Source organism: Entelurus aequoreus, linkage group LG11 (genome assembly GCF_033978785.1).
Source record: "Entelurus aequoreus isolate RoL-2023_Sb linkage group LG11, RoL_Eaeq_v1.1, whole genome shotgun sequence".
Lineage (NCBI taxonomy): Eukaryota > Metazoa > Chordata > Actinopteri > Syngnathiformes > Syngnathidae > Entelurus > Entelurus aequoreus.
This window is the reverse complement of record NC_084741.1, coordinates 16,014,958-16,041,766: the sequence shown is the minus strand read 5'-3', so window position 1 is coordinate 16,041,766 and position 26,809 is coordinate 16,014,958. Positions and strand designations below refer to the sequence as shown.

At 36.3% G+C, this 26,809-nt stretch overlaps 13 non-coding genes across 13 annotated transcripts; 4 read left to right on the top strand and 9 right to left on the bottom strand.

Moving 5' to 3' along the window:
- Nucleotides 1-693: 693 nt before the first annotated feature.
- Nucleotides 694-765, bottom strand: trnaq-cug (transfer RNA glutamine (anticodon CUG)). Its single transcript has one exon. It is a non-coding gene; the product is annotated as a tRNA-Gln (tRNA).
- A 927-nt stretch (nucleotides 766-1,692) lies between these two features.
- On the top strand, nucleotides 1,693-1,764 carry trnaq-uug (transfer RNA glutamine (anticodon UUG)). The gene has a single exon. It is a non-coding gene; the product is annotated as a tRNA-Gln (tRNA).
- A 1,001-nt stretch (nucleotides 1,765-2,765) lies between these two features.
- Nucleotides 2,766-2,837, bottom strand: trnaq-cug (transfer RNA glutamine (anticodon CUG)). The gene has a single exon. It is a non-coding gene; the product is annotated as a tRNA-Gln (tRNA).
- Nucleotides 2,838-3,722: 885 nt separating this feature from the next.
- On the bottom strand, nucleotides 3,723-3,794 carry trnaq-cug (transfer RNA glutamine (anticodon CUG)). The gene has a single exon. It is a non-coding gene; the product is annotated as a tRNA-Gln (tRNA).
- Nucleotides 3,795-4,860: 1,066 nt separating this feature from the next.
- trnaq-uug (transfer RNA glutamine (anticodon UUG)) lies at nucleotides 4,861-4,932 on the top strand. The gene has a single exon. It is a non-coding gene; the product is annotated as a tRNA-Gln (tRNA).
- A 505-nt stretch (nucleotides 4,933-5,437) lies between these two features.
- On the bottom strand, nucleotides 5,438-5,509 carry trnap-agg (transfer RNA proline (anticodon AGG)). The gene has a single exon. It is a non-coding gene; the product is annotated as a tRNA-Pro (tRNA).
- Nucleotides 5,510-5,922: 413 nt separating this feature from the next.
- Nucleotides 5,923-5,994, bottom strand: trnaq-cug (transfer RNA glutamine (anticodon CUG)). Its single transcript has one exon. It is a non-coding gene; the product is annotated as a tRNA-Gln (tRNA).
- A 10,676-nt stretch (nucleotides 5,995-16,670) lies between these two features.
- Nucleotides 16,671-16,742, bottom strand: trnap-agg (transfer RNA proline (anticodon AGG)). Its single transcript has one exon. It is a non-coding gene; the product is annotated as a tRNA-Pro (tRNA).
- Nucleotides 16,743-18,666: 1,924 nt separating this feature from the next.
- Nucleotides 18,667-18,738, bottom strand: trnaq-cug (transfer RNA glutamine (anticodon CUG)). Its single transcript has one exon. It is a non-coding gene; the product is annotated as a tRNA-Gln (tRNA).
- An 844-nt stretch (nucleotides 18,739-19,582) lies between these two features.
- Nucleotides 19,583-19,654, bottom strand: trnaq-cug (transfer RNA glutamine (anticodon CUG)). The gene has a single exon. It is a non-coding gene; the product is annotated as a tRNA-Gln (tRNA).
- Nucleotides 19,655-20,366: 712 nt separating this feature from the next.
- Nucleotides 20,367-20,438, top strand: trnaq-uug (transfer RNA glutamine (anticodon UUG)). Its single transcript has one exon. It is a non-coding gene; the product is annotated as a tRNA-Gln (tRNA).
- Nucleotides 20,439-21,451: 1,013 nt separating this feature from the next.
- Nucleotides 21,452-21,523, bottom strand: trnaq-cug (transfer RNA glutamine (anticodon CUG)). The gene has a single exon. It is a non-coding gene; the product is annotated as a tRNA-Gln (tRNA).
- Nucleotides 21,524-24,836: 3,313 nt separating this feature from the next.
- On the top strand, nucleotides 24,837-24,908 carry trnaq-uug (transfer RNA glutamine (anticodon UUG)). The gene has a single exon. It is a non-coding gene; the product is annotated as a tRNA-Gln (tRNA).
- Nucleotides 24,909-26,809: the final 1,901 nt, after the last annotated feature.

Here is a 26,809-nt window from a genome sequence, read left to right as displayed (position 1 = left end):
ATAGGGTACACAATCTTTAAGACAAGCTCTTATGTCTTAAAGACATAAGAGCTTGTCTAGGATTGAACCCAGGGTCTCCCACAACCTAAATGAGAATTACAACAAGATAGATCAACAAGCTTTGGAATAAGACTTTCCAACAGAGCTTATGAAATTTGAGATTTTAATATCTGAAACTTGGTTACTTTATTGCACTTTTAACACATATTTAGATTCACTGACATGTTTATACATAGATGAACTAACGTTTACCAGCTCAGTCCTAGAACAAACTGTGGTCATACATTTAGGTATAGGCATTTGACTTGATAGATTTGTATTGATCCCTTTAGTATGTGATATCTCCATCAATGATCAAAATCAAGTCAAAAGTCACAAATGTAACAACAACTGTGTGTACCAGGAAAAAAGTTATTATTGAAAAATAGGACTTATAAACATAAGAGCTTGTCCGAGAATTGAATCCAGGGTCCCTCACACACAAAGTGAAAATCACACTATTAAACCAAAAAGCCCTGAAAAACAAAATGCCAAACATTTTTGAAAGAACCAAAACAAAAACTTTTTTTTTTTTAATAACACACAATCAGAAAATGCACTTTTAACACATATCCAATTTAATTCGCTCACTTTTTCATGCAAAAGAGATTAAATGGAGGTCCTACTGAACAAGAACACTCTAATGTTACAAGAAGGTTCCACCAAGACTTGAACTTGGATCACTGGATTCAGAGTCCAGAGTGCTAACCATTACACCATGGAACCTGTAAATGTACATGTAAAACAATGTGATCCTGCAGTACACAGTACTTGATTGGATTTGATAGATTGTCATTGATCCCTTGAGTGTAAGTTGTCAGGAAAATGGAGGGAAACGTTTAAATCAAGTCTAAAGTAAAAAAAGACAAGACTTGTGACTGTGTGTACGAGGGGAAAAGTCATGACTGAAAACAGGAATTATAAACACAAGTGCTCGTCCAAGTTCAACAAATCTCATGAAATGTGAGACTTTAAAAAAGGACACGATCTGAAATGTTGTACTAATTTTAACCAACATTTTTTAAAAACTCCTTTTGATTAATTCATGCATGAAAAAGGCAGTGTATCTAAATTTGGGTTAAAAGTGCATAATTTTAGCCCAGTTTCAGATTGTGTCCCCTATATGTTCATAAGTCCTGTTTTCAATCATGGATCTGTCCCTCGTACACACACTTGTTGTTACATTTGTGACTTTAGACTTGGTTTTTAACTTTTATTTCACTTTTCCAGAGGGCACAAAACAAAGGCATCAATGAAAATCTACAAAATCAAATACAGTTGTTTCTTAATTTACGAGCTCTATTTGTTCTAGGACTGATCTTGTAAACCCTTATTTCATTTGTTCATGAAAATAGTACTGAATTAAATTGTTGGTTTAAAGTCTAACACAATTTCAAATCTATTAACATCTCACATATTATGATATTTGTTGAGTAATCATGTTGCAGGGTTTGTTGGTCTTGGACAAGTCCTTGTGTTAAAATGATAAATCCTGTTTTCAGTCATGACTTTTCCCCTCGTACACACAGTCACAAGTCTTGTCTTTTTTTACTTTAGACTTGATTTAAACGTTTCCCTCCATTTTCCTGACAACTTACACTCAAGGTGTCAATGAAAATTTACTGTTGGACCACTTTTACCTGTGGAAGTACAGGTTCCATGGTGTAATGGTTAGCACTCTGGACTTTGAATCCAGTGATCCAAGTTCAAGTCTTGGTGGAACCAGCTTGCAGCAAAAATGTTTAAAGATTTGTATTGATCCCTTTAGTGTATACCTTCACAAAAAAGGATCATAAAGTTTACAGTCAAAAGTAGAAAGAAATATGATTACCGGTATGTGTGTACGAGGTAATAAGTAATGACTGAAAACAGGATTCAAAGACATAAAAGCTTGTCCAGGATTTGAACCCAGACCATCTCTAACACCCTGAGCAAGAAGGAAACGACCAGACTAAGAAGTCATGAAACAAGATTTACCAACAAATCGTATGAAATGTGAGATTTTAATAGGGGACACAATCTGAAACTTGATTACCTTATTGCACTTTTAAACTTATTTAGATTCACTGACATTTTCATACATAGATGAACTAAGGGTTACCAGCTCAGTCCTAGAACAAACTGTGGTCATACATTTAGGTAACACTGTATTTGATAAGTCACGAATGTAACAAAAATTGTGTGTACAAGAAAGACAAGGTGTGATTAAAAATAGGACTTATAAACACAAGGGCTTGTCCGCGAATTGAACCCGGGACCTCTCGCACCCTAAGCGAGAATCATACGACTAGACCAACAAGCCTTAAAGAGTTTATGGTAAACATCTTTTTAAAAATGTTTTAATCCTTCAATAGGGGCCACAATCTGAAATTGTGCTTTTAACACATATTTGATTGACTACCATTTTCATGCATAAATAAACTGAGGGTTTACGACCTCAGTCCTAGAACAAATAGAGCTCGTAAGTTGAGACACAACTGTATTTATTTCAGAGGTTTTTTATTGATTTCTGAGTGTGTGCTGTATGGAAAATTGAGGTAAAAGTTTAAAATAATGTTTAAAGTCACAAATGTAAAGACAACTGTGAGTATGAGGTAACAAGTTACGACTAAAAACATATAGGGGGCACAAGAGAGTACTTTTTTACACAGGTTCTTTGCATTTGTCATGCATAGACTAGACAAATGGAGGTTGGACTGAACATTAACTATGCTAATGTTACAAGTAGGTTCCACCAAGACTTGAACTTGGATCACTGGATTCAGAGTCCAGAGTGCTAACCATTACACCATGGAACCTGTAAATGTACATGTAAAACAATGTGATCCTACAGTACACAGTACTTGATTGGATTTGATAGATTGTCATTGATCCCTTGAGTGTAAGTTGTCAGGAAAATGGAGGGAAATGTTTAAATCAAGTCTAAAGTAAAAAAGACAAGACTTGTGACTGTGTGTATGAGGGGAAAAGTCATGACTGAAAACAGGAATTATAAACACAAGTGCCTTCGTCCCCCAGACCCCCGGAAATTTTTTCAGTCTTTTTCATTGTGGTCAAATCACATGCCTCAGTCCTAGAACAAACTGTGGTCATAAATTTAGGTAACACTGTATTTGATAAGTCACGAATGTAACAACAATTGTGTGTACATGAAAGAAAAGTTGTGATTAAAAATAGGACTTACAAACATAAGGGCTTGTCCGGGAATTGAACCCGGGACCTCTCACACCCTAAGCGAGAATCATACGACTAGACCAACAAGCCCTTAAAGAGAAAATGGCAAACATCTTTTAAAAATGTTTTAATCTTTTAATAGGGGCCAGTCTGAAACTGCACTTTTAACACATATTTTGATTGACTACCATTTTCATGCATAAATAAACTGAGGGTTTACGACCTCAGTCCTAGAACAAAGAGAGCTCGTAAGTTGAGACACAACTGTATTTATTTCAGATATTTTTATTGATCTTTTGAGTGTGTGCTGTATGGAAAATTGAGGTAAAAGTTTAAAATCAAGTCTAAAGTCACAAATGTAAAGACAACTGTGTGTACGAGGGAAAAAGTTGTGACTAAAAACAGGACTACAACATTTTACTTTTGGGTCTAATTTATATTCACTCCCTTTTTTCATGTAACAAAAATATTCAAATGGAATTCATACTGAACACTCTAATGTTACAAGTTGGTTCCACCAAGACTTGAACTTGGATCACTGGATTCAGAGTCCAGAGTGCTAACCATTACACCATGGAACCTGTAAATGTACATGTAAAACAATGTGATCCTACAGTACACAGGGTTTGATCTGATTTGATAGATTTTCATTGACACCTTGAGCGTAAGATTTTAATAGGGGACACAATCTGAATTGAAATTTGGGCTAAAGTGCAATGTTTTAGCCCAGTTTCAGATTGTGTCCCCTATATGTTCATAAGTCCTGTTTTCAATCATGGATCTGTCCCTCGTACACACACTTGTTGTTACATTTGTGACTTTAGACTTGGTTTTGAACTTTTATCTCACTTTTCCTAGACGGCACATAATCAAGGGATCAATGAAAATCTACAAAATCAAACTTCTTCAAGTGTCTTCATTTAAGCGCTATATTTGTTCTAGGACTGATCTTGTAAACCCTTATTTCATTTATTCTTGAAAATGGTAGTGAATTAAAATGTTGGTTTAAAGTGTAACACAATTTCAGATTGTGTCCCCTATTAAAATCTCACATTTTATGAGATTTTTTGGGTAATCATGTTGCAGGATTTGTTGGTCTTGGACAAGTCCTTGTGTTAAAATGATAAATCCTGTTTTCAATCATGGATCTGTCCCTCGTACACACACTTGTTGTTACATTTGTGACTTTACACTTGGTTTTTAACTTTTATTTCACTTTTCCAGAGGGCACACAACAAAGGCATCAATGAAAATCTACAAAATCAAATACAGTTGTTTCTTAATTTACGAGCTCTATTTGTTCTAGAACTGATCTTGTAAACCCTTATTTCATTTGTTCATGAAAATAGTAGTGAATTAAATTGTTGGTTTAAAGTCTAACACAATTTCAGATCTATTAACATCTCACATATTATGATATTTGTTGAGTAATCATGTTGCAGGATTTGTTGGTCTTGGACAAGTCCTTGTGTTAAAATGATAAATCCTGTTTTCAGTCATGACTTTTCCCCTCGTACACACAGTCACAAGTCTTGTCTTTTTTTACTTTAGACTTGATTTAAACGTTTCCCTCCATTTTCCTGACAACTTACACTCAAGGTGTCAATGAAAATATACTGTTGGACCACTTTTACCTGTGGAAATACAGGTTCCATGGTGTAATGGTTAGCACTCTGGACTTTGAATCCAGTGATCCAAGTTCAAGTCTTGGTGGAACCAGCTTGCAGAAAAAATGTTTAAAGATTTGTATTGATCCCTTTAGTGTATACCTTCACAAAAAAGGACCATAAAGTTTACAATCAAAAGTAGAATGAAATATGATTACCGGTATGTGTGTACGAGGTAAAAAGTAATGACTGAAAACAGGACTCAAAGACATAAAAGCTTGTCCAGGATTTGAACCCAGACCATCTCTCACACCCTGAGCAAGAAGGAAACGACCAGACTAAGAAGTCATGAAACAAGATTTACCAACAAATCGTATGAAATGTGAGATTTTAATAGGGGACACAATCTGAAACTTGATTACCTTATTGCACTTTTAAACTTATTTAGATTCACTGACATTTTCATACATAGATGAACTAAGGGTTACCAGCTCAGTCCTAGAACAAACTGTGGTCATACATTTAGGTAACACTGTATTTGATAAGTCACGAATGTAACAAAAATTGTGTGTACAAGAAAGACGATGTGTGATTAAAAATAGGACTTATAAACATCAGGGCTTGTCCGGGAATTGAACCCGGGACCTCTCGCACCCTAAGCGAGAATCATACTACTAGACCAACAAGCCTTAAAGAGTTTATGGTAAACATCTTTTTAAAAATGTTTTAATCCTTCAATAGGGGCCACAATCTGAAATTGTGCTTTTAACACATATTTGATTGACTACCATTTTCATGCATAAATAAACTGAGGGTTTACGACCTCAGTCCTAGAACAAATAGAGCTCGTAAGTTGAGACACAACTGTATTTATTTCAGAGGTTTTTATTGATCTCTTGAGTGTGTGATGTATCGAAAATGTATCTAAAAGTTTATAATTACAAATGTAAAGACAACTGTGTGTATGAGGGAAAAAGTTGTGACTAAAAACAGGACTTATAAACATATAAGGATCACAATTTGAAACCAAATTTAGACTCACTCCTTTTTTCATGTGAAAATATTTAAGGGAGGTTTTAGTGATCACTCTAATGTTACAAGAAGGTTCCACCAAGACTTGAACTTGGATCACTGGATTCAGAGTCCAGAGTGCTAACCATTACACCATGGAACCTGTAAATGTACATGTAAAACAATGTGATCCTACAGTACACAGTACTTGATTGGATTTGATAGATTGTCATTGATCCCTTGAGTGTGTGATGTCGGAAAAAAGGAGATCAACGTTTATAATCAACTTTAGAGTCAAAAGTAGAAATACATATAACTATGTGAGTATGAGGTTAAGAGTAATGACTGAAAACACGACTTAAAGACATATGAGTTTAGGATTTCCCCCCAGGGTCTCTCACACCCCAAGCGAGAATCATATGATGAGCTAGGTCAACAAGCTTTGGAATAGGACTTTTTAACCAGTCTCATGAAATGTGAGATTTTAATAGGGGACACTATCTGAAACTTGATTACCTTATTGCACTTTTAACACATATTTAGATTCACTGACATTTTCATACATAGATGAGCTAAGAGTTACCAGCTCAGTCCTTGAACAAACTGTTGTCCTAATTTTAGGTATAGGCATTGATTGATTGATTGATTGAAACTTGTATTAGTAGGTTGCACAGTGAAGTACATATTCCGTACAATTGACCACTAAATGGTAACACCCGAATAAGTTTTTCAACTTATTTAAGTCGGGGTCCATTTGATTTGATAGATTTTTATTGATCCAATTGAGTGTGTGATGTCTGAAAAAAATGATCAAAATCCAGTCTAAAGTCACAAATGTGACAACAACTGTGTGTACGAGGAAATAAGTTATGATTGAAAATAGGACTTACAAACATAACAACTTACCCGGGAATCGAACACCTCTCACAACCGAAGCGAGAAATGTACGACTAGACCAACAAACCCTTGAACATTCTGTGGCGAAAATCTTAAATACAAAACAAAAAAAGAAACAAAAAAAGCTTATAATAGGAGACACAATCTGAAAATGTACTTTTTACACATACAAATGTAAATTTGTTTGCTTTTTCATGAGGTCATACTAAACACTAGTCACTCTAATGTTACAAGAAGGTTCCACCAAGACTTGAACTTGGATCACTGGATTCAGAGTGCTAACCGATACACCATTGACTTATAAACATAAGGGCTTGTCCGGGAATTGAACCTCTCACACCCAAAGGGAGAATCATACAACTAGACCAGGGGTCACCAACACGGTGCCCGCGGGCACCAGGTCACCCGTAAGGACCAGATGAGTCGCCCGCGGGCCTGTTGTAAAAAAAATAAAAAAATAAAAAAAAATAAAAAAAAATAAAATATTTTTTTTTTTTTTTTTTTTTTTTTAAATTAAATCTACATAGAAAAAACACAAGATACACTTTCAATCAGTGCATCAACCCAAACAACCTCCCCCATGCACACTCATCCACACCCACTCACACAAAAGGGGTTATTTCTTTCTGCTACCAATATTCTGGTTCCCACAACATAGACAACACATCTGCAAGGGACACAGTCCCTGAAGCACACATGATTGTATAGGCTGCTGGTCCACTAACATTTTCATTAATTACTATTTTTTATGTAATTATTTTTATATTGTTTTACTTTCTTTTTTATCCAAGAAAATGTTTTTTATTTATTTATCTTATTTTATTTTATTTAAAAAAAAAGGGCCTTATCTTCAACAGACCAGGTTGTCAATGAAATTAGATTTGTTTAAAGGGTTTTTTAAACTAGGCCCAGTCCAGATAATGTCCAAGTCGGACTCAGCAACACACACCTTCATTCATGTACACAGAAAAAAATTAGGGAACACAACAGATTGCATATAATTTATAAACAAAATTACATTTTCAAAATAAGCATTTATGTACAGTCCAGATTATGTCCAGGTCACTCAAATTAGGGAACACAACAACAGATATCATATAATCTATAAACATAATTATACTTTCAAAATAAGCCTTTGAGGACTTCTCATCTTTTTTTTAATGTTTTTTGGCATCATTATCGTTTTCAACCATGTAACTTTCTAAAGTTAGAAAATCCTGAATAAATGTTTTAAAGAAAGTAATACTAAGTGAATATCTGTTTTTGGCCTTAAAAATAAACATTTTACCGAGTACTATAATTAAATTGACTAAATCATGATTGTCAATGAACTCTCCTAAAATAACAGAAACCACATTAAGCTTCATAAACAAACCAATCCTTAAACACATTTTTTCAACTTCCACCCAAAACAAAGACACAATATGACAATACCAAAACAAATGCAGGGTGGATTCAGGCTCCTGACAACAAAATCGGCAATCATCTGACTCTGTCATATTCCATAATTTTAACATTTTCCCTGTGGGTAAGAAGTTATAAATAATTTTAATTTGAAAATAACGATTTTGCACATCGATAGTGGTTTTATAGATTAGTTTGAATATGGCATCCCATGGCAACGGGCAGTCAAAAAAGTCCTCCCATTTTCCATTTGTGTTGTATGAGGCAGCCTTCAAAGATTTCTTTATTAAATAAAAATTATATATTTTTCCATTTATTTTAGTTCCTTTTTGCCAACTAGAATTTCTTATTAGAGGTTTACAAACTAATAATTTAGTAGTTCCATAATTAATTATTTGTTTCCATCTTTTCCCAATTACTCCAGTTAGTTGATAAAATGAAAAGCTTGAGCAAGCATCACCATACATAGCTCTAAATTCATCATACTTCATAATTTTACCATTCTCATTGATAATATCATTGACAAAAATGATTCCTCTTTCAAACATATTTTTCCAAAAGAAAGGCTTTCCATCTATTACAATATTAGAGTTCATCCATATTAACTGCTGCAAAATATCGTCTCTTTTTTCTGGCACATAAAATTGAAAACACCACTATGAGTGGATTGTTTCCTTTATGAACCCCGCCATGCTTCCCAGCAGACTCTCTGGGAGGGGATCACTTGTAAAAAAGGATACAATTTCTTTTGATACAGTACATGTTTTTTGTCCAACAGGACATTTGTGTACCACTCAATGTTTAAATACATCTTTGGAACAAGTGATGCTTTTAAAGACAGACACATAGCTTCAAGGTTGAGAAGTTTCAGGCCCCCATATTCATACTCTTTGTACAAAACCTTTCTTTTAATCTTTTCTGGTTTGCCGTTCCAGACAAAATCGAAGACCCTCCGCTCATAAATCTTAAAAAAGTTTTGTGATGGAGCTGGTAATGACAAAAACAAATAAATAAATTGAGGAATAATTAACGAGTTGGCAATAGACATTTTACCATACAAGGTTAGGGATTTCCCTTTCCATTTTTGCATAATTTTGTCCAGCTTTCTTAGTCGATTATCATAATTTACTGAGCCTAGATCTTCCAGATTTTCTGGGACAACAACACTAAGTATGTTAACTGGTCCATCTGTCCACAAAACAGGCACTTTGCATTCCATTCGAAAGGATGTTCCCTTTAGATTTCCGATCCTTAACATTTTACATTTATCATAATTAAGCTTAAGGCCAGATTGCTGTGAAAATATGTCCAAAAGATTAAGAAGGTTCCGCAAACAATGAGGAAAAATCTTATCTTTGTGAATCAGCCTTTTCTGACATGAACTTCATCAAGAACAAACACAGAACACGCCTCACTGATGCACATCTGCAAGACTCACTCAGAGTTGCAGTGTCAATCAATCAATCAATCAATCAATGTTTATTTATATAGCCCTAAATCACTAGTGTCTCAAAGGGCTGTACAAGCTACAACGACATCCTCGGTGTCGAGTGGGTCTGATATAATATTGTGAAAGTCCAACACATCAGCGAAAGTCCAGTCCATGGTGGGGCCAGCGGGAACCATCCCGAGTGGAGACGGGTCAGCAGCGTAGAGATGTCCCCATCTGATGGACAGGCTAGCGGTCCACCCCGGAGCAGAGTAGAAAAGAAAAGAAAAGAAACGGCAGATCAACTGGTCTAAAAAGGGAGTCTATTTAAAGGCTAGAGTATACAAATGAGTTTTAAGATGAGACTTAAATGCTTCTACTGAGGTAGCATCTCTAACTTTTACCGGGAGGGCATTCCATAGTATTGGAGCCCGAATAGAAAACGCTCTATAGCCCGCAGACTTTTTTTGGGCTCTGGGAATCACTAATAAGCCGGAGTTCTTTGAACGCAGATTTCTTGCCGGGACATATGGTACAATACAATCGTCAAGATAGGCAGGAGCTTGACCGTGTAGTATTTTATACGTAAGTAGTAAAACCTTAAAGTCGCATCTTAGGTGCACAGGAAGCCAGTGCAGGTGAGCCAGTATAGGCGTAATATGATCAAACTTTCTTGTTTTTGTCAAAAGTCTAGCAGCCGCATTTTGTACCATCTGTAATCTTTTAATGCTAGACATAGGGAGGCCCGAAAATAATACGTTACAGTAATCGAGACGAGATGTAACGAACGCATGGATAATGATCTCAGCATCGCTTGTGGACAAAATGGAACGAATTTTAGCGATATTACGGAGATGAAAGAAGGCCGTTTTAGTAACACTCTTAATGTGTGACTCAAACGAGAGAGTTGGGTCGAAGATAATACCCAGATTCTTTACCGAGTCGCCTTGTTTAATTGTTTGGTTGTCAAATGTTAAGGTGGTATTATTAAATAGATGTTGGTGTTGAGCAGGACCGATAATCAGCATTTCCGTTTTCTTAGCGTTGAGTTGCAAAAAGTTAGCGGACATCCATTGTTTAATTTCATTAAGACACGCCTCCAGCTGACTACAATCCGGCGTGTTGGTCAGCTTTAGGGGCATGTAGAGTTGGGTGTCATCAGCATAACAGTGAAAGCTAACACCGTATTTGCGTATAATGTCACCTAGCGGCAGCATGTAAATACTAAAGAGTGCAGGGCCAAGAACTGAACCCTGGGGAACTCCGCACGTTACCTTAACATAGTCCGAGGTCACATTGTTATGGGAGACACACTGCATCCTGTCAGTAAGATAAGAGTTAAACCAAGACAAGGCTAAGTCTGACATCCCAATACGCGTTTTGATACGCTCTAATAAAATATTATGATCAACAGTATCGAAAGCGGCGCTAAGATCAAGAAGCAGCAACATAGATGACGCATCAGAATCCATCGTCAGCAATAGATCATTAGTCATTTTTGCGAGGGCTGTCTCCGTAGAGTGATTTGCCCTGAAACCGGATTGAAAAGGTTCACAGAGATTGTTAGTCACTAAGTGTTCATTTAGCTGCTGTGCGACAATTTTTTCGAGAATTTTCGAGATAAACGGTAGGTGGGACACCGGCCGGTAGTTCACCATGAGGTCAGGATCGAGGTTAGGTCTTTTGAGTAGAGGATGAATAACCGCTTTTTTGAATGCTAGAGGAACAGTACCAGAGGAAAGTGATAGGTTTATAATATTTAACACTGATGGACCTAATAAAACAAAAAGCTCCTTGATAAGTTTCCCAGGAATTGGGTCAAGTAAACATGTTGTTTGTTTTGTCCCATTTACACATTTTAACAATTCCTCCAATGTTATTTCATCAAAGAGAGAGAAACTATTTTGGAGGGCAATGTCCGTCGTATATACAGTCGTATTTGTGTTAATAGAACCCAGTTGTGGCTGGGATGCATTGTCTTTAATCTCTTTTCTGATGAGTTCAATTTTCTTATTAAAGAAATTCATAAAGTCATCTGCTGAGTGGGTGGAGCTACTGGGAGGAGTCCCTTGTTGGGTTAGCGATGCTACTGTACTAAACAAAAATTTAGGATCATTTTTGTTGAGGTGGATGAGATTTGAGTAATATTTAGCTTTAGCTGAGGTAAGCATGCGTTTATAAGTTATTAAACTATCACTCCATGCTTGATGGAAAACCTCAAGTTTAGTCGCACGCCATTTGCGTTCCAGCTTTCTACATGATAATTTCTGGGCTTTAGTTTCTTCTGTAAACCATGGGGTACGCCTTTTAGGGGCCCTTTTTAGCTTTAGCGGTGCTACAATATCAATGGTGTCGCGCAGGGCGTCGTTAAAGTTGTTAGTGAGGTTATCAATAGAGCCCACATAATTTGGGAAAGGTGCCATTACTGAAGGCAGTAGGTCAGTAAGAGTCGTCGTTGTGGCAGTATTAATGTTGCGGCTGCTATAGTAGTTATTATTATTATTATTAGTTTGTTGACAATGAGTCCGAACTTCGAATTTTATAAGGTAATGATCGGACATTACTTTAGTGTACGGGAGTATCGTAACTTTAGAGGTGGTGACACCCCTGACAAGCACTAGATCTATCGTATTACCGTTGCGATGCGTGGGTTCATTTATTATTTGTGTAAGACCACAGCTATCAATTATAGTCTGGAGCGCCACGCATGGAGGGTCCGATGGGGTATTCATATGGATGTTAAAGTCTCCCATTATGATTATATTGTCGGCGTGCGTCACTAGATCAGCAACGAACTCTGAAAATTCATTGATAAAGTCCGAATAGGGCCCAGGGGGGCGGTAGATGACAGCCAGGTGGAGAGGCAGCGGTGTGACAAACCTCATAGTGAGCACCTCAAACGAGTTATATTTATTATTTAGGTCCGAGGTAAGGCTAAAGTTTTTGTTGTATATTAGTGCAACACCCCCACCCCTTTTAATGGGGCGGGCAATATGCGTTCCCGCATAGCCAGGAGGAGACGCCTCACCCAGCGCAAAAAATTCGTCTGGTTTGAGCCAGGTCTCGGCTAAACCAACGACATCAAGATTGTTGTCTCTGATGACTTCATTAACTAATAACGTTTTGGAAGACAATGACCTTATGTTTAAAAAGCCCATATTATAGGTAGTGGGCTGTTTTGAGGAGTTTTTGTTGAAAGTATCCGTAGTAGCAATATTAATAATGTTACGTTTATTATGCATAGTGCACTTTAAATAATTTCGACCATATCTAGGAATTGATATGACAGGAATTTTTAGATTGTTTGCCACCTCAGTAAAATGCATGTCCATCTCTGACGCAGAAAAAACATTATGTGAGTTGTATATTATTCTAGAAGAATTGCTATGTGTGCAGGGATTATCCAGCCTGGCGCTGGCTAGTTCTAGCTTAACAGACTCCTTATTAGCGCTTCTTTGTGGATTAGCATTTAGCTTTTTCGTTAGCCCCGCTAACAACAAAGCATTTAGCTTTGTTGTTAGCCCCGCCCGACACCCCCGCTTCTGCTTCCGAGCGCACCGCTTACGTCTCTTTCGCTGACCGTCTCCGCTGGTAGTCGACGCCGCTGCTTCAAAGGCCACTGCTGGATGTAGCTCGCGAAGAATTCCCAAGCTAGCGAGCAGGTCCATCGTACACGCATCTATCAGCCCAAAATGGCCCGATCTCTCCACATCCAGAATTGTAAGTCGGTCGTAAGTGATCACGGAGTGAACACGCTGTGAGCCAGCCATGAAATTGACTGAATTGAGGGGTATTTTTGCCCTCACTTCCAGGAGCGCTCGCACGAAGCCGCTGCTCTGAAGCGCAGCCATCTTGGAAAAAAAAAAAAAAAAAAAAAAAAAAAAGTGTCAAGTTACACACCAGAGTACAACACACTAGTTAACAGCATGCAATGCCAGGCTTCCCACTAACTGACAAAGAAACAGATAACAGATTTGGTGTCCAGTTCAAAGTGTGACATGATTTAAAAATTTGAGAGTTTACTTTTGTTATTATTTGTACAAACATGGTGCAAAGTAATTCATGATTTGTTAAAAAAAATGTTAGTGGCTAGCTAGTTAAAATGGGATATTGTGATTTCACAAGACTGTCTTAGAAGTGATCATTTGAAAATGTTCAATTTGAAAAATGTGCACTTAGAGAAAATATAAAAATAAAGTGTTGCATATTGATATTTATCTGTTTCTATATATATTTATTGTGAGAAATCATTAAGATGATCAGTGTTTCCACAAAGATAAATATCATTAATTATTAATAATAACAGAGTTAAAGGTAAACTGAGCAAATTGGCTACTTCTGGCAATTTATTTAAGTGTGTATCTAACTGGTAGCCCTTCGCAGTAATCAGTACCCAAGAAGTAGCCCTTGGTTTCAAAAAGGTTGGTGACCCCTGAACTAGACCAATAGGCCCTTAAAAGTGACATGTTTCAACAATTTTTTTTTAAAAACACGAAAAATAACAAACCAAAAAAACTTTTAACGGGGACACAATCTGAAACTGTACTTTTAACACATCCAAATTGGAGTTATCTTCCTTTTTCATGCAAACACTTTCAAAAGGAGATCACACTGAACACTCTTATGTTACAAGAAGGTTCCACCAAGACTTAAACTTGGATCACTGGATTCAGAGTCCAGAGTGCTAACCATTACACCATGGAACCTGCAAATGTACATGTAAAACAATGTGATCCTACAGTACACAGTACTTGATTGGATTTGATAGATTGTCATTGATCCCTTGAGTGTGTGATGTCTGAAAAAAAAAGGTTAAAATCAAGTCTTAAGTCACTAATGTAAAGACAACTTTGTGTGTGAAGGAACAAGTAATGACTGAAAACAGGACTCGAAGACCTAAGATCTTGTCCAGGATTTGAACGCAGGCTGTGTCTCACACCCTGAGTGAGAAGTATACGACGAGACCAACAAGTCCTGGAACAAAACTAGACAACAAACCTCATCAATCAATCAATCAACGTTTATTTATACAGCCCTAAATCACAAGTGTCTCAAAGGGCTGTACAAGCCACAACGACATCCTCGGTACAGAGCCCACATACGGGCAAGGAAAACTCACCCCAGTGGGACGTCAATGTGAATGACTATGAGAAACCTTGGAGAGGACCGCATATGTGAGTTACCAGCTCAGTCCTAGAACAAACTGTGGTCATAAATTTAATTCAAACTGTGTTTTAATTACCATATTTAGATTCACTGACATTTTCATACATAGATGAACTAAGGGTTACCAGCAGGCATGTCATGTTTCCCTCTAAAGTCGGAATTCCGTCTTTTTTAATCTCAAGGGGGAAAAAAAATATCTCCCGTTTTTCGGGGGTTTTTTCCGACCCTAAATCAAGATTCGAGACGTAGTTTATATTACGCCGTAGTTGATTGGTCGATATGTTCCTTGTGACCAATCAGGACATCTGTTATGAATGATGACGTTATTAACGTCATCATTCATAATGGTTATTACGGCCATTTTCCATATGTAAACGATGTCGGTTCTCGAGAGAAAGGACGCTTTATGAGTAAAATAAATTGATCAACATGTCAAAAATAAGTTTCGATGGGACTGGATGGAAAGGGAAATCACTGATACTGTTGGGAAGAAGGAAGTTAAGACTTTGTTCGGTGATTTTATTCGGAAAATCGATCGTCCCGGAAACGTTTTGTGCACGTGGTGTCATGATAATATTGACTATGGATCACGAGGTTTCAAGGCTTTGGAAGTACATGCGAAACGCCAAAAACATATGAAACAACTTGAAGCAAGGAAAACAAACTTTTCACTAGCTGGTACTTTTAGATGTCAACCGAAAGTGAGCAAACCTTACGGACTTCAACCTTTGTTTACATCGAGAGGAAAGATCCACCCAAACAACCCACTTCAGTTGTAGACAGGGTTGTTAATAATGAGGTAAGCTAAAAAAATATTTGCTTGCGAAATACGCATGTTTGTTTTAAATATTAACCAATTATTGCTTTGCGAAATATAAATGGGTTTTTCTAAAAATAAAAAGACACGTGAAAATATATTATGAAATTACAGAAATTCAAAGAGTCGCATTATTGAATCCAGTTAACAATTTATTTGAAATAAATTTGCATACAATACTATTTTGTAATATTAAGTTCTTATGTAGTCTGTTGAAACTATTGTCAGTGGTGTAACAATCTTGAAGGTAAATATTTTCACACTTGTTTCATGCAATATGTCAGTGTCCTCACATTATTATTATTTCCTATATTCAAATATGAGTAAACAATACTAAACACGTTTAATTATTTTCATAAATGTATATCCTATTTTGGCGAAAAGAATGAAATGTTTACATTTGGTATTTTGTTAAATACATTTGCAAGGAAAGCTCATGTTAGGGCTGGGCTCTCCGAGAAAGCTAATGTGTGAAGTGAACTGAAGTAATGTGGTAATACTGTAAATAAACTGTAGATAATAACACTGATCAATGTGACACCTGTGGATGTGAAATGAACACAAGATGTAAATATTAGTGACTAAATACTGTTGGGACTGAACCATATACAGTGATTCATTAGGATAATTGGGTTATGTATGTTCTATTAATGATGTTTTCATATCTTTAAACACTAAAATATTTTCTTCAAATGGTGCTGTCTTTGTTAATTTTAGCATGTTAAATTAGTGAAAAACCAGGAGGTAAAAAGTAATGACTGAAAACAGGACTCGAAGACATAAAAGCTTGTCCAGGATTTGAACCCAGACCATCTCTCACACCCTGAGCAAGAAGGAAACGACCAGACTAAGAAGTCATGAAACAAGATTTACCAACAAATCGTATGAAATGTGAGATTTTAATAGGGGACACAATCTGAAACTTGATTACCTTATTGCACTTTTAAACTTATTTAGATTCACTGACATTTTCATACATAGATGAACTAAGGGTTACCAGCTCAGTCCTAGAACAAACTGTGGTCATACATTTAGGTAACACTGTATTTGATAAGTCACGAATGTAACAACAATTGTGTGTACAAGAAAGACAAGGTGTGATTAAAAATAGGACTTATAAACACAAGGGCTTGTCCGGGAATTGAACCCGGGACCTCTCGCACCCTAAGCGAGAATCATACGACTAGACCAACAAGCCTTAAAGAGTTTATGGTAAACATATTTTTAAAAATGTTTTAATCCTTCAATAGGGGCCACAATCTGAAATTGTGCTTTTAACACATATTTGATTGACTACCATTTTCATGCATAAATAAATTGAGGGTTTACGACCTCAGTCCTAGAACAAATAGAGCTTGTAAGTTGAGACACAACTGTATTTATTTCAGAGGTTATTTATTGATTTCTTGAGTGTGTGATGTATGGAAAATTGAGGTAAAAGTTTAAAATAAAGTTTAAAGTCACAAATGTAAAGACAACTGTGAGTATGAGGTAACAAGTTATGACTAAAAGCATATAGGGGGCACAAGAGAGTACTTTTTTACACAGGTTCTTTGCATTTGTCATGCATAGACTAGACAAATGGAGGTTAGACTGAACATTAACTATGCTAATGTTACAAGTAGGTTCCACCAAGACTTGAACTTGGATCACTGGATTCAGAGTGCAGAGTGCTAACCATTACTCCATGGAACCTGTAAATGTACATGTAAAACAATGTGATCGTACAGTACACAGTACTTGATTTGATTTGATAGATTGTCATTGATCCCTTGAGTGTGTGATGTCTGAAAATAGGAGATAAAAGTTCCAAATTAAGTTCACCATCCAAAAAAGAAAACAAATATGACTATGTGTGTACGAGGGAAAAAGTCATGACTGAAAACAAGACTTAAAGACTTAAGAGTTTGCTTAGGAATTGAAGAAAGAAACTCTCACACCATAAGCAAAAATTGTACAATCATACCAACAAATACTGCAAAAAAATGTTTCAACAAATCTCATGAAATGTGAGATTTTAATAGGGGACACAATCTGAAACTGGGTTACTTTATTACACTTTTAACACATATTTAGATTCACTGACATTTTCATACAAAGATGAACTAAGGGTTACCAGCTCAGTCCTAGAACAAACTGTGGTCATACATTTAGGTACCACTGTATTTGATTTGATAGATTTTCATTGATCCCTTGAGTGTGTGATGTCTGCGAAAATGATGAAAATCAAGTCTAAAGTCACAAATGTAACAAGAACTATGTGAACGAGGAAATAATTTATGATTAAAAACAGGATTTATAAACATCAGGGTTTGTCCGGGAATTGAACCCGGGACCTCTCGCACCCAAAGCAAGAATCATACGACTAGACCAACAAGCCCTGAAGGTTTAAGCAGCAATGATCTAAAAAAAACCAACACATTTAATAGGGTACACAATCTTTAAGACAAGCTCTTATGTCTTAAAGACATAAGAGCTTGTCTAGGATTGAACCCAGGGTCTCCCACACCCTAAGTGAGAATTACAACAAGATAGATCAACATGCTTTGGAATAAGACTTTCCAACAGAGCTCATGGAATGTGAGATTTTAATAGGGGACACAATCTGAAACTTGGTTACTTTATTGCACTTTTAACACATATTTAGATTCACTGACATTTTCATACATAGATGAACTAAGGGTTACCAGCTCAGTCCTAGAACAAACTGCGGTCATACATTTAGGTATAGGCATTTGACTTGATAGATTTTTATTAATCCCTTTAGTATGTGATATCTCCATCAATGATCAAAATCAAGTCAAAAGTCACAAATGTAACAACAACTGTGTGTACCAGGAAAAAAGTTATTATTGAAAAATAGGACTTATAAACATAAGAGCTTGTCCGAGAATTGAATCCAGGGTCCCTCACACACAAAGTGAAAATCACACTATTAAACCAAAAAGCCCTGAAAAACAAAGTGCCAAACATTTTTGAAAGAACCAAAACAAAAACAAAAATTGTTTTAATAACACACAATCTGAAAATGCACTTTTAACACATATCCAATTTAATTCGCTCACTTTTTCATGCAAAAGAGATTAAATGGAGGTCATGCTGAACACTCTAAAGTTACAAGAAGGTTCCACCAAGACTTGAACTTGGATCACTGGATTCAGAGTCCAGAGTGCTAACCATTACACCATGGAACCTGTAAATGTACATGTAAAACAATGTGATCCTACAGTACACATTACTTGATTTGATTTGATAGATTGTCATTGACACCTTGAGTGTAAGTTGTCAGGAAAATGGAGGGAAACGTTTAAATAAAGTCTAAAGTAAAAAAAAGACAAGACTTGTGACTGTGTGTACGAGGGGAAAAGTCATGACTGAAAACAGGAATTATAAACACAAGTGCCTTCGTCCCCCAGACCCCCGGAAATTTTTTCAGTCTTTTTCATTGTGGTCAAATCACATGCCTCAGTCCTAGGACAAACTGTGGTCATAAATTTAGGTAACACTGTATTTGATAAGTCACGAATGTAACAACAATTGTGTGTACATGAAAGAAAAGTTGTGATTAAAAATAGGACTTACTCCCTAAGCGAGAATCATACGACTAGACCAACAAGCCCTTAAAGAGAAAATGGCAAACATCTTTTAAAAATGTTTTAATCTTTTAATAGGGGCCAGTCTGAAACTGCACTTTTAAGACGTTATTTGATTGACTACCATTTTCATGCATAAATAAACTGAGGGTTTACGACCTCAGTCCTAGAACAAATAGAGCTCGTAAGTTGAGACACAACTGTATTTATTTCAGAGATTTTTATTGATCTTTTGAGTGTGTGCTGTATGGAAAATTGAGGTAAAAGTTTAAAATCAAGTCTAAAGTCACAAATGTAAAGACAACTGTGTGTACGAGGGAAAAAGTTGTGACTAAAAACAGGACTACAACATTTTACTTTCGGGTCTAATTTATATTCACTCCCTTTTTTCATGCAACAAAAATATTCAAATGGAATTTATACTGAACACTCTAATGTTACAAGTCGGTTCCACCAAGACTTGAACTTGGATCACTGGATTCAGAGTCCAGAGTGCTAACCATTACACCATGGAACCTGTAAATGTACATGTAAAACAATGTGATCCTACAGTACACAGGGTTTGATCTGATATGATAGATTTTCATTGACACCTTGAGCGTAAGATTTTAATAGGGGACACAATCTGAATTGAAATTTGGGCTAAAGTGCAATGTTTTAGCCCAGTTTCAGATTGTGTCCCCTGTATGTTCATAAGTCCTGTTTTCAATCATGGATCTGTCCCTCGTACACACACTTGTTGTTACATTTGTGACTTTAGACTTGGTTTTGAACTTTTATCTCACTTTTCCTAGACGGCACATAATCAAGGGATCAATGAAAATCTACAAAATCAAACTTCTTCAAGTGTCTTTATTTAAGAGATATATTTGTTCTAGGACTGATCTTGTAAACCCTTATTTCATTTATTCTTGAAAATGGTAGTAAATTAATATTTTGGTTTAAAGTGTAACACAATTTCAGATTGTGTCCCCTATTAAAATCTCACATTTTATGAGATTTGTTGGGTAATCATGTTGCAGGATTTGTTGGTCTTGGACAAGTCCTTGTGTTAAAATGATAAATCCTGTTTTCAGTCATGACTTTTCCCCTCGTACACACAGTCACAAGTCTAGTCTTTTTTTTTACTTCAGACTTGATTTAAACGTTTCCCTCCATTTTCCTGACAACTTACACTCAAGGTGTCAATGAAAATGTACTGTTGGACCACTTTTACCTGTGGAAGTACAGGTTCCATGGTGTAATGGTTAGTACTCTGGACTTTGAATCCAGTGATCCAAGTTCAAGTCTTGGTGGAACCAGCTTGCAGCAAAAATGTTTAAAGATTTGTATTGATCCCTTTAGTGTATACCTTCACAAAAAAGGATCATAAAGTTTACAATCAAAAGTAGAAAGAAATATGATTACCGGTATGTGTGTACGAGGTAAAAAGTAATGACTGAAAACAGGACTTAAAGACATAAAAGCTTGTCCAGGATTTGAACCCAGTCCATCTCTCACACCCTCAGCAAGAAGGATACGACGATACTAAGAAGTCCTGGAACAAGACTTACCAACAAATCTTATGAAATGTGAGATTTTAATAGGGGACACAATCTGAAACTTGATGACCTTATTGCACTTTTAAACTTATTTAGATTCACTGACATTTTCATACATAGATGAACTAAGGGTTACCAGCTCAGTCCTAGAACAAACTGTGGTCATACATTTAGGTAAAACTGTGTTTGATTTGATAGATTTTCCTTGATTCCTTGAGTGTCTGCAAAAATGATCAAAATCAAGTCTAAAGTCACAAATGTAACAACAACTGTGTGTACGAGGAAATAAGTTATGATTAAAAGCAGGATTTATAAACATTAGGGCTTATCCGGGAATTGAACCCAGGACCTCTTGCACCCAAAGCGAGAATCATACGACTAGACCAACAAGCCCCGAAAGTTTCAGTGGCAATAATCTTGAAAAAAAATCACATTTAATACGGGACACATATTTTGATTGTCTACCATTTTCATGCATAAATAAACTGATAATTGAGTTTATTTTAGAGATTTTTGTTGATCTCTTGAGTGTGTGCTGTATAAAAAATGTAGGTAAAATTTTAAAATCAAGTTAAAAGTCACAAATGTAAAGACAACTGTGTGTACGAGGTAAGAAGTTGTAATTAAAATCAGGACTTATAAACATATAAGCAGCACAATTTGAAACTTGACTACAACATTTTACTTTTGAGTCTAATTTAAATTCACTCCTTTTTTCATGCAAAAAAAAATATCCAAATGGAAGTCATACTGAACACTCTAATGTTACAAGTTGGTTCCACCAAGACTTGAACTTGGATCACTGGATTCAGAGTCCAGAGTGCTAACCATTACACCATGGAACCTGTAAATGTACATGTAAAACAATGTGATCCTACAGTACACAGTACTTGATTTGATTTGATAGATTTTCATTGACACCTAGACAGTAAGATTTTAATAGAGGACACAATCTGAAATGTTGTCAAACTTAACCAAAATGTTGAATGCCCTTTGATTAATTCTTCCATGAAAAAGCAGTGAATCTAAATTTGGGTTAAAAGTGCAAAGTTTTAACCCAGTTTCAGATTGTGTCCCCTATATGTTCATAAGTCCTGTTTTCAATCATAGATCTGTCCCTCGTACACACACTTGTTGTTACTTTTGTGACTTTAGACTTGATTTTGAACTTTTATTTCATTTTTCCAGAGGGCACATAATCAATCCTGTTTTCTTTTTGGGTGACTTTAACCATTGTAAACTGGAGACTGCCTTGCCGGGCTTTGAACAATTTGTAAAATGTGACACAAGAAATGACAAGATTCTAGATAAATGCTATGGCAATATAAAGGGGGGATACTCAGCGAAACCAAAGCCCCCCCTTTCCAACTCGGATCACAACACCATACATCTAATACCCACATATAAATCTGTTTTTAAATCAATTAAACCTGAGCATAAGACAATTAATGTGTGGTCAGACGATGCTATTGAGACACTGAAGGGGTGTTTTATGTGCACAGACTGGTCCCTGTTCCATGCACTAGGACGGGGGTCGGCAACCCGCGGCTCTAGAGCAGCATGCGGCTCTTTAGCGCCGCCCTACTGGCTCTCTGGAGATTTTTCAAAAATGTATGAAGAATGGAAAAAGATGAGGGGAAAAAATGTATTTTTTTGTTTAGTATGGTTTCTGTAGGAGGACAAACATGACACAAACCTCCCTAATTGTTATAAAGCACACTGTTTATATTAAATATGCTTCACTCATTCGAGTATTTGGCGAGCGCCGTTTTGTCCTACTTATTTTGGCGGTCCTTGAACTCACCGTATAGTTTGTTTACATGTATACATTTCTCCGACTTTCTAGGACGTGTTTTATGCCACTTTTTCTGTCTCATTTTGTCCACCACACTTTTAACGTCGTGCGTGAAGGCACAAAGGTGAGTTTTGTTGATGTTATTGACTTGTGTGGCGTGCTAATCAGACATATTTAGTCACTGCATGACTGCAAGCTAATCGATGCTAACATGCTATTTAGGCTAGCGATATGTACATATTGCATCATTATGCCTCATTTGTAGCTATATTTGAGCTCATTTAGTTTCCTTTAAGTCCTCTTAATTAAAGTTATATCTCATGACACATGTAATATGGCTTTTAATTTTTCGCGGCTCCAGACAGATTTTTTTTTTGTATTTTTGGTCCAATATGGCTCTTTCAACATTTTGGGTTGTCGACCCCTGCATTAGGATTAGATGAGGCTACAGTAACTATAACGGACTACATTGAGTTTTGTGTTGGCAATGTGGTACCCAAGAAAAAACATTGTAGTCTATCCCAATAACAAACCCTATGTAACAAAAGAAATAAAAGACTGCATAAATAGGAAAAAACAGGCCTTTAGAAGTAAAGACAGAGCAGGACTGTCAGTTGTCCGAAAATAACTTAAACAACTTCTCACTAATGCAAGAAAACAACATAGGCAAACAATGGAACATAATCTCCAAATGTCAAATACAAAAAAACTTTTGGACACAATGAAATTAGTCACTAATATGAACCCTACAAAGAAACAAATCATCACCCTGGATGAGCAGCAAAAATCAAATGAGCTAAATGACTTTTATTTGAGATTCGACCATCAAAACTTCTCTCAGGAGTGTGACAGTGTTTACATTGTACACCAATGATTGTAGGACTGTGCACCCTAACAATTATATGGTGAAATTTGCGGACGATACCGTGCCCCTAAGCCTTCTACACAAGGATACGGACCCCTCTGTGTACCAAGACGAGATAGACCTATTTATTAGGTGGTGTGATACCAACCATCTTATTCTAAATGTGACCAAGACACAGGAAATGGTTTTGGATCCGAGGAAAGTGACTGACCATGAGCCAGTGGTCATCAAAAATCAGGAAATCACCCAGGTATCCTCATATAAATATTTAGGGATTCATATTGATAATCTTCTCTGCTGGAAGACACATATTGACAAACTGTGCAATAGACTGCAACAGAGGCTATATTTTTTGCGAAGATTAAGATTGTACGGCGTAAGCACCCGCATCATGATGATTTTCTACCGTGCCATTGTAGAGAGCATCATTAGATACGGGATCACCTCATGGTTTGGCAACCTAACCGTTAAGCTAAAAAGCAAACTGGCCGGCATGCATAAAACGGCAATGAAAATCGTAGGGAGGAAAGAATATGAGCCTATACAGAGCATCTATGAGCAGGCAGTTAGGAAAAAAGCTAAGAAAATTATTTCCAACACACAACACCCACTCTTCCCTGAATATAGAACCCTGCCATCAGGGAGAAGACTCCGTGTCCTACTATGCAAATCTAACCGCCTTAAATTATCATTTGTCCCAGCCTCCATTAAGCTGACCAACAATGTGCAATAGAATGTTAATACATAGGTTAGCACTTTTTTAGCACATAGCACTTTAGCACATAGCACTTTAGAACTAAGCACTTTAGCACATAGCACTTTATCCATGAGCTCTAGTACAATGCACACTGGTACTTTATCTTTATCTCTATACTGTAGATTTTATGCCTACATCAAAGTGCCACCGATGTCTATCAAGCTCCATGTTCTCATGTTTAAATGTTAGTTGTCTGGTTGTGGTTGTGTCTGTGCTTGTGTTTTTGTTTTTGTGTATGTTAAGAAAGCAATGATGCTCTGTGCCCAAGACAAATTTCCCCGCGGGGACAATAAAGTTGAACCTTGAACCTTGAACCTTGAAGGGATCAATGAAAATCTACAAAATTAAATTTCTTCTAGTTTCTTAATTTATGAGCTCTATTTGTTCTAGGACTGATCTTGTAAACTCGTATTTCCTTTATTCACGAAAATGGTAGTGAATTAAAATTGTGTTTTAAAGTGTAACACAATTTCACATTTTATGAGATTTGTTGGGTAATCATGTTGCAGAGTTTGTTGAACTTGGACAAGTCCTTGTGTTAAAATTATAATTCCTGTCTTCAGTCATGACTTTTCCCCTCGTACACACAGTCACAAGTCTTGTCTTTTTTTACTTTAGACTTGATTTAAACGTTTCCCTCCATTTTCCTGACAACTTACACTCAAGGTGTCAATGACAATCTGTTAAATTTCATCAATACTGTTTACTGTTTGATCAATTTCTTTTACCCGCGTATATGCAGGTTCCATGGTGTAATGGTTAGCACTCTGGACTTTGAATCTAGTGATCCAAGTTCAAGTCTTGGTGGAAGCAACTTACAGTATTGAAGTGGAACTTTTTTAAAGATTTGTATTGATCCCTTTAGTGTATGCCTTCACAAAAAAGGATAATAAGTTTAAAATGAAGTTCACGGTCAAAAATGGAAAGAAATATGAGGGAAAAATTAAGATTGAAAACATGATTAAAGACATAAAAGCTTGTCCAGGATATGAACCCAGTCCATCTCTCACACCCTCAGCAAGAATCATACGACTAGACCAACAAGCCCTTAAAGGCCTAATGTCTTTTAAAAATATTTTAAACTTTTAATAGGGAACTTAATTGGAAACTGTGCTTTTAACACATATTTTGATTGACTACCATTTTCATGCATAAATAAACTGAGTGTTTACGACCTCAGTCCTAGAAAAAATAGAGCTTATTGTTGTTGAGACAACTGTATTTATTTATTTATACGAGGGAACAAGTTGTGACTAAAAACAGGACTTATAAACATATAGGGAGCACAATGTAAAACTAGACTACAACATTTTGAGTCTAATTTAGATTTACTCCCTTTTTTCATGTAAAAAATATTCAAATGGATATCATACTGAACACTAACCACTCTTATGTTACAATAAGGTTCCACCAAGACTTGAACTTGGATCACTGGATTCAGAGCCCAGAGTGCTAACCATTACACCATGGAACCTGTAAATGTACATGTAAAACAATGTGATCCTACAGTACACAGTACTTGATTTGATTTGATAGATTGTCATTGACACCTTGAGTGTGTGCTGTCTGAAAAAAGGAAATACAAGTTTAAAACCAAGTTTTAGGTCAAAAGTAGAAATAAATATGACTATGTGTGTACGAGGTAAAAAGTAATGACTGAAAACAGGACTTAAAGACATCAGAGCTTGTCTAGGATTGAACCCAGGGTCTCTCACACCCCAAGCGAGAATTACAATGAGATAGATCAACAAGCCTTGGAATAAGATTTTCCAACCAGTCTCATGAAATGTGAGATTTTAATAGGGGACACGATCCGAAACTGGTTTACCTTATTGCACTTTTAACACATATTTAGAGTCACTGACATTTTCATACATAGATGAACTAAGGGTTACCAGCTCAGTCCTAGAACAAACTGTGGTCATAATTTTAGGTATAGGCATTTGATTTGATAGATTTTCATTGATCCCTTTAGTGTGTGATATCTCCATCAATGATCAAAATCAAGTTTAAAGTCACAAATGTAACAACAACTGTGTGTACCAGGAAGCAAGTGATGATTGGAAATAAGACTTATAAACATAAGGACTTATCAGGAATTGCACCCAGGACCTCTCACACCTGTAGCGAAAATTCATAGACCAACAAGACCTGAAAGTTAATGTGGCAAACATATTCAAAACATGTTTTTAACCTTTTAATAGGGGACTTAATCTGAAATTGTACTTTTAACACATATTTTGATTGACTACCATTTTCATGCATAAATAAACTGAGGGTTTACGACCTCAGTCCTAGAACAAATAGAGCTCGTAAGTTGAGACACAACTGTATTTATTTCAGAGATTTTCATTGATCTCTTGACTGTGTGATGTATGGAAAATGTTGGTACATTTTTTATATCAAATATAACGTCACACATTTAAAGACAACTCTGTGTACCAGGGAAAAGGTTATGACTGAAAACAGAGCTGGTGTAGGATTTGAACCCAAGGCTTTTCACATTCTAAGCTAAACTCAGAAGACAACATCAACAACCCCTGGATCAAGATTTCCCAACAAAGCTCATGCAATTTGAGATTTTAATAGGGGACACAATTTGAAACTGGGTTAACTTATTGCACTTTTAACACCTATTTAGATTCACTGACATTTTCATACATAGATGAACTAAGGGTTACCAGCTCAGTCCTAGAACAAACTGTGGTCATAAT